This window comes from Cucurbita maxima, unplaced genomic scaffold (genome assembly GCF_002738345.1).
Source record: "Cucurbita maxima cultivar Rimu unplaced genomic scaffold, Cmax_1.0 Cma_Scf00037, whole genome shotgun sequence".
In the NCBI taxonomy this organism is placed as follows: Eukaryota; Viridiplantae; Streptophyta; class Magnoliopsida; order Cucurbitales; family Cucurbitaceae; genus Cucurbita; species Cucurbita maxima.
This window is the reverse complement of record NW_019272053.1, coordinates 1,279,324-1,287,020: the sequence shown is the minus strand read 5'-3', so window position 1 is coordinate 1,287,020 and position 7,697 is coordinate 1,279,324. Positions and strand designations below refer to the sequence as shown.

The following is a 7,697-nucleotide window of genomic DNA, read 5'->3' as shown; positions in this document are numbered from 1 at the left end:
GTCTTCCTAGAGGATCTCCGAGGAATCCCTACTTTACAAGCAGTAAACTTCAGGATAGAATTTGAACCAAGAACAGGACCCATCTCTAAAGCCCCATACCACATGGCCCCAACAGAATTAAAAAAAACTTAAAGTACAATTGGAAAACTTATTACATAAATGCTTCATTCGACCTAGTGTTTCCCCTTGAGGTGCACAAGTGTTGTTTGTAAAAAAGAAAGATGGTTTGATACGTATGTGCATTGACTATAGAGAACTAAACAAGAGGATGATAAATAACAAATATTTGTTGCCACGATCAAGGACATATTCGACCAACTTCGAGAAGCAACCGTATTTTTCAAAATGGATCTTCGACCAGAATACCACCAAATTAAGATTAAAGACAAAGACATACCGAACACTGCCTTTTGAACCAAATATGTCCACTACGAATTTGTAGTGATTTCGTTTCACCTCACCAATGACCCAACGATGTTCATGAAAGTAATGGATCGAGTATTTAAGGAGTGCCTAGACACGTTTGTGAACGTGTTCATAGACGATATCCTAATATACTCGAAAACAGACCAAGAACACCTTGGTAAAGCCCTAACTATCTTGAGGGAGAACAAGTTGTACGCCAAATTCTCCAAATGTGAATTTTGGCTACAACAGGTTTCGTTTTTGGGACAAGTAGTGTCTAAAGACGGAATTTCAGTAGATCCCACCAAGATAGAAGTCATCACGAAATGGGAACGCCCAACTATGGTCACCGAGGCATGAAGTTTCTTAGGATTGGCAAATTACTATAGAAGGTTTGTCCAAGACTTCGCAAGAATAGTCTGCCTCTCACCCAATTGACAAAAAAGGGCAGATCTTTCGTATAGGATATCTGGGACTGCATAGTGTCTAGCCTAGGGGTGTGCTGAATACCCCTAAGCCATATAGTCCCCCTATGGGGGGCACAACCCCAACCCGTTCCCATGCAGCTAATGAGCTGTACGACGTGGGGACACATTTCTCATGCGAAATGGCTAAGAGCAGTAAGGATTGAACAGGGACCCTTGGTCCTTCCACGAAGCTATAGATACTATTATCACACTAGCAATCTATAAACACTCCTGACGTACCTTGTTGTCGTGGTAATCCGCTAAGTTCCTAAGAAAAAGTTAAGTCTGACTAGAGCGACATATCACTCCTAACAGTAATCCCCTAAGCTTATCATAGAAATGGGTCATAGCAATTAACAGAGTGTGCATGCAACTGTCTTCTAACATCATAATATATAATTCATGCAAACTAGGCATGTCGTCTAAACAGGACGATGACCTCCATCAAGCACCCAGAACACGGAGTTCGCGCTCAATGGGGCGAATTCATCCATCAAGCACCCGGAACGCAGAATACACAATTTCAACATAAATTAAACGCATGCATACGTACGACGGAAGCTTAAAGCATACAAGCAACACTTAGATAATTCACCCAATACAATCATAACAATCAATCTAACTAATATTTTACATGGAGAGCTAATCTGAAACAAAATTACTAGCATACATGCAGTCCAAGCGAATTCTACAAGTATTTCTTCCTAAATACCGAGTGGTGACTTACCTGGTTGACGCGTGCCTTTTATCTAGCGTTTCTTTGCCCGTGAGGTGTCAAAAAATACTTATTTCTTTAAATTAGGTCCCTACTCACGTAAAAATAGTATTAGAACTGAAATCGGGACAAGGGACAAATATCGGGCAAACAGAGAGCAAACGGGCCAAAACAGCTGTTCCACACACGCTCACGCGTTGGCAGTGTGCTGGGACTGTGAGGGCCACGCGCGGCAGCTTCTACGCAGTCGCGGGTTGGCTGGTCCGGTTCGGCTCGGCTTTGCAGGCGACACGTGTCATCGCCTCGCTGGAGTTGCATTGCTCCAGCCGACAATCGACGCGTATTCGACGTCTATCACGCCGCCCTCTACCGCTCGCTGACCGACCTTTTTGTTTTTTTTCCTTCTCTGTCCTCTGCAATCCGAAACACTGTGTCCCCTTTTTCGATTTTCATATCTTTCGATTCATAGATCGGATCGATAAGATTTCTTTGGCAAAGTTCTAGATCGTGTTACGGGATACGTCCTAGTATTTTTTTTATAATTTTTTGCTTAACTACCGAACAAGTTAAGAGCGTCGAAAGTTCGCTCACCGTTCTCGGACGATTCTCGGATCTCTACCTTTGGGTTGAGGTCTCGGCCAAACTTCTTCACAGATCGTGCGTAGAGTTGTTCCTAGGTGAATATTTCAGCATTTTAGGACTCAATTCACATAGGAAAAACTCAGATCTGAAAAATGTCGTTTAGAACCTTACCTCGCGAAACTTATTTGAATCTTGACGGAGTGTCGACCTCGCTAGCCTCTCAATCCTTGTACAAGTCTCGTTTGAAGGTGGATTCCAACATGGTCCGATAAACTTTGCAGCTAATTCCTCTCCATTTTCTCTCGAAGTCTCTTTTTCCTTTGCAGGGGATTTGATGGGGTTTTCTTTGAACCCCATTTTTGCCCCTCAGTTGACTTGGCCCTTTTTTTTTTTTGCGTTACAAACTCTCCCCTCCTTAGGAACTTTCATCCCCGAAAGTGGATATCTCTTGGAAGAGTTCGGGGCAAGCTCTCCTCACGTCCTCTTCTCATTCCCAAGTTGCCTCTTCCTCACGGTGGTTACCCCATGAAACCTTTACCAAGGGAATACTTTGTTGCGTAACTGCCTAGTATCTCGAGCCAAAATTATGTTACGCTTCTCCTCGTAAGACAGATCTTCCCAAAAATGAAGCATCTCATGCTCGATTACATGAGTAGGGTCTAGAGTGTACTTTCGCAACATGGATACGTGGAACACATTGTGCACAGCGGCAAGGTTCGGTGGCAGGACAATTCTGTAAGCCACAGCCCCAACTCTTTCTAGAATCTCGAAGGGGCCATGAACCTTGGGCTCAATTTCCCCTTCTTTCCGAACTTCAACACCCCCCTCATAAGGGCTACCTTCAGGAACACGTGGTCACCCACCTCAAATTCGAGGTCCCTTCTATGCATATCTGCATAGCTTTTCTGTCGTTTCTGTGCGGTGAGTATCCTCTATTTGATTTTCTGCACCGCTGCGTTGGTGACCTGAACCAACTTTGGTCCCAGTAGTTGTTGCGTGCCTACCTCTTCCCAAAACACCGGTGTTCGACACCTACGCCCATACAGTGCCTCAAAGGGTGTCATCTGGATGGTTGCTTCATAACTATGATTGTAGGCAAGCTCCATTAAAGGCAAATGTTCGTCTCAGCACCCAGAGAAATCTAAGAAACAGGCTCGCAACATATCCTCTAAAACTTGGTTCAGCCTTTCGGTCTGTCTATCCGTTTGAGGATGGAATGTTGTACTGAACCTCAATTGAGTTCCTAGTGCTTTCTGAAGACTCTTCCAAAACTGAGAGGTGAACCTAGTGTCCTGGTCTGATACTATGGACACTGATACCCCGTGCAGGCGTACTATCTCCTTGATATATAACTGAGCCCACTGATCCACTCGATATGTGGACTTTCCTGAAATGAAGTGGGTCGTCTTAGTCATTCTGTCTACAACTACCCAGATGACGTTGATACCCTGCTTTGTCTTTGGCAAACCCGAGATGAAATCCATACAGACTGCTTCCCATTTCCACTGAGAAACATTTAGGGGCTGTAGCAATCCTGCTGGGTGCTGCCTCAGGGCCTTCACCTGCTGGCAGGTCAAGTAACGGCTTACGAAATCCGTTATGTCCCTCTTCATTCTGGACCACTAATAGTATCTTTTCAGATCCCGATACATCTTCGTACTTCTAGGGTGGAACGTATAAGATGTATCATGGGCTTCGGTCATAATATCTTTTAAGATTCCCTCATCTTGGGGAACGCACAAGCGGTTTTGCCATAGTAGACCCCGTCTGAGGAGATAGAATACCCTGTCGGTCTTTCTGTCTCAGTCTGATTCCACACTATACTAAGGTGTTCATCAGATCTCTGAGCGTCAATAATTTTCTTTCGTAGGGTGGGTTGTATGGTTAACTGTGCCATATGAACATTACCACCTTTAACCACCACGTCTATCCCAGCCCTGTTCATCTCATCTTGTAATCTTTCCTGTGTGGTGATCATCGCAGAAGTATGCACAGCCTTCCTGCTCAATGCATCAGCTACCACATTAGCTTTGCCTGGATGGTACAGGATCTCTATGTCATAATTCTTTACTAGTTCTAACCATCGCCTTTGTCTCATATTGAGCTTCTTCTGCGTGAATAAGTACTTAAGGCTCTTATGATCAGTGAAGAATTGTACTTCTATCTTAGCTGGGTCCACTGTAATCCTTTTGCTTGACACCACGTGACCCAGAAATGCTACTTCAGACAACCAAAACTCGCACTTAAAGAACTTGGCATACAACTGTTGGGCTCTCAATATTGTCAAGACTTTTTTTTAGGTGTTTTTCATGATCTGCCTTTGACTTAGAGTATACCAGAATGTCGTCGATGAACACTATGACAAAAGTGTCTAAGAATTTCTTAAACACCCTATTCATTAGTTCCATGAAAACTGTTGGTGCATTGGTAAGGCCAAAGGACATAATGAGAAACTCATAATGTCCATAACGACTTCTAAGGCTGTCTTGGGTATGTCCCCATCTCTGACCCTCAACTGATAATACCCCGACCTTAAGTCAATTTTGGAGAAGACTGTTGCTCCCTGTAGCTGATCAAACAGGTCGTCAATTCTCAGGAGAGGGTACTTAGTCTTTATAGTGACCTTGTTTAATTCCCTGTAATCTATACACAACCGCATGGACCCGTCCTTCTTCTTGACAAACAGAACAGGGGCTCCCCATGGTGATACACTAGGTCGGATGAAACCCTTATCCAACAGCTCCTATACCTGTTCCTTCAATTCCCTAAGTTCTGCAGGTGCCATCCTGTAAGGTGCCTTGGAGATCGGCACAGTTCCTGCTTCCAAGTCGATCCCAAAATTGACTTTCCTAGCTGAGGGAAAACTTGGCAGATCCTCCGGAAAGACATCTACGAACTCCCTGACGTTGTATACTGATGAGGTTATTTGTTTGTTACTATTGTCTAAGGTTACGCTGGCTAGAAATGCACTTGCGCCACTACGAATCAACTTCTTAGCCCTTAACGATGTTATGACGCTTGGGGCACCTTTGGAAGTGGCTCCCTTGTAGGTAAAGTTGTTCCCTGACGAGAGCCTGAGAGTCAGTATTCGAGTCTCGCAATCTATCAAAACACGATTCTCGCTTAGCCAATCCATACCCAAGATGACATCGAAGTCTTGCATGCTTAACACTATCAGTGTAGCTTCGATGACACGTCCTGATATTGTTACACCACCTCTTTTAACCCTATGGGTAGCTAGCAACAGTTCGTGAGCAGGGGTGGACACTGATAGGGTAATCTCTAAAGGTTCTTTCTCTAGGTGTGCTAGCTCTACAAACTCCTCAGATATGAACGAATGCGTTGAACCCGAATCAAACAATACTAAAGCAAGATGGTCAAATACGAGTAGCGTACCTGTGACAACTGCGTTAGGCTAGTCAGCTTGCCTGGCTGTTGTTGCATGGGCTACAGCTCGCCCCTGCTGATGTTGAGCACCCTTGCCCTTCTGATGCTGTACTGCAGGCCGGTTGACACTCTAATCTTTCCTCTAAGGGCAATCCACTGCAAAGTGCCCTACCTGGCCGCATCTGTAGCATTCCCCCGTGTGAGGACGCTAGTAGTTAGGAAAAAGGGTCATGTTCCGTATCGGGGCTCTTCTTCGCTTATCAGTGCGGCCACGGGGCGGTCTACCAGTTCTAGGGTGGGCTAGGGTATGTCCCATTTCCCTAGGCTGCAGTGTGGGATGATTGTGATGTTCCCAATTGTAGTTTGTCGGTGCGGGACGCGTCGAGCAGGGTCGCCACTTGAAGGGCTTTCGCATAGACGAAGGATGACTAGGATGCCACATTCCCCCTTAGTTCCTCCATCAAGCCAGCGATAAATCGTTCACCCTTCAACTCCTCAGAACTAACATAGGCTGGAGAAAACCTTGCCAGCCTATTGAACTCCAAGTCATATTCCTCCACTGATCTGTCTCCCTGTTTCAGTTCGAGAAATGCTAGACACTGGGTGATGTGCTAATGAAGAGGTTGAGCCTTGAAGGGGGTGGACACGAGATGGTGTACCAGCAAGGACGTTGGACTCTAAAGAGAGTTGATTGGAGGGTTCCACATCGATTGGAGAAGGGAACGAGTACTAGCGAGAACGTTGGGCCCCGAATGGGGGTAGAATGTAAGATCCCACATTGATTGGCGAGAATAACGAAACATTATTTATAAGGGTGTAAAAATCTCTAGTGGACACATTTTAAAAATCTTGAGGGAAACCCGAAAAGAAAAGTCCAAAGAGACAATATCTACGAGCAGTGGGCTTGGGCCATTACAAACACACATTAATTTTATGAAAAATATTTTATATTTTAATATTAATTTAAAAGAAATCAACCATTACAATTGAATTAGTCAAGATATTCTCATTAATATTTGGAATATATATTGGTTATGAAATATATTTTATATTTTAGGATTAATTTAAAAGAAATAAATCATTACAATTGAATTAGTCAAGATATTCCCATTAATATTTGGAGAATATATTAGTTATAAAATAAATCTTAGATATTCGTAATCAATTAATATTTTTCGTAGTATATTTTATTTTATTCTCAAGATTTAGTTAGTTTATATTTTCTTTATTTGTAGGTATTAAATGGTAACCGTATACTATTTAAACATTTGTGAATATCAATGAAAATTGAAATCCCAATTCTAATTCTATTTCTCATTCCTATATTATTTATTTAATAATAATATTTTTAGATCTATTCTTTTGTAGAGAATGAATCAAATGTTTTCAAATTAGAATTTAAATCTAAATTTAAAAAATAATATAATAAAACAAACATTATAGGACAAATATTAAATAAATAAAATAATGATAGGCTCATACCTTTGACGGAAAGTCAACGGCATCATTGACAGCTTACCAAACTTCTATTTTATGTCTCTCACACTCCAACTTTAAGTTTCACCAAATATTTTGTACTGCAACCCCACGCGCCTCACGCACTTTCCTTTCTCTCAAAATAATATATATATATATATTATATTTTTTAATTTTCTTTGGCTGACGTGTACGGTGTACCATAATTTACTTTCTACTTCAACTTTGACCTTCATCTCCTCCAACATGTTTTATAAAGAAAAAGTAATAGGGAGAGTTTAGGAATTTCACTCGAAATTATAATGATTTTTAAAATTTCTTCCTAAATTTTTTATTTAACTATTTTAAAAAAAATTGAATTACGACGGAGAAATCAAGGAAGAAGGTCGTATATATTTAATGGCTACAAATGGAATAGAAAATCTCCGTTTAATGAAAAATTAGGGAAGGATTGATGACGGCTAGATAAATGAAACCGTAATATGGATTATATTCGTCACTCGTGTCGTTACCTAATTTTTATGTCCTTCTATAAATGGGGATATCAATTTATTTCCACCCATCCCATTATATTTTATTTTAGTTAATAAAACAAAAGTTTATTAAATTGAAGGTAAGAGCAAAGTTTGAGGCTTTTCATAATATTATTACGTTTTAAAAATTAT

General features: G+C 41.7%; 1 long non-coding RNA gene and 1 pseudogene across 1 annotated transcript; both read right to left on the bottom strand.

Moving 5' to 3' along the window:
• Positions 1–1,621: 1,621 nt before the first annotated feature.
• LOC111468542 lies at positions 1,622–2,267 on the bottom strand. Its single transcript, XR_002714765.1, has 2 exons — positions 2,179–2,267; positions 1,622–1,678 (listed from the first exon to the last, which is right to left on the bottom strand). It is a non-coding gene; the product is annotated as an uncharacterized LOC111468542 (long non-coding RNA).
• A 292-nt stretch (positions 2,268–2,559) lies between these two features.
• On the bottom strand, positions 2,560–5,535 carry LOC111468573 (annotated as a pseudogene).
• Between the last annotated feature and the right edge of the window lie 2,162 nt (positions 5,536–7,697).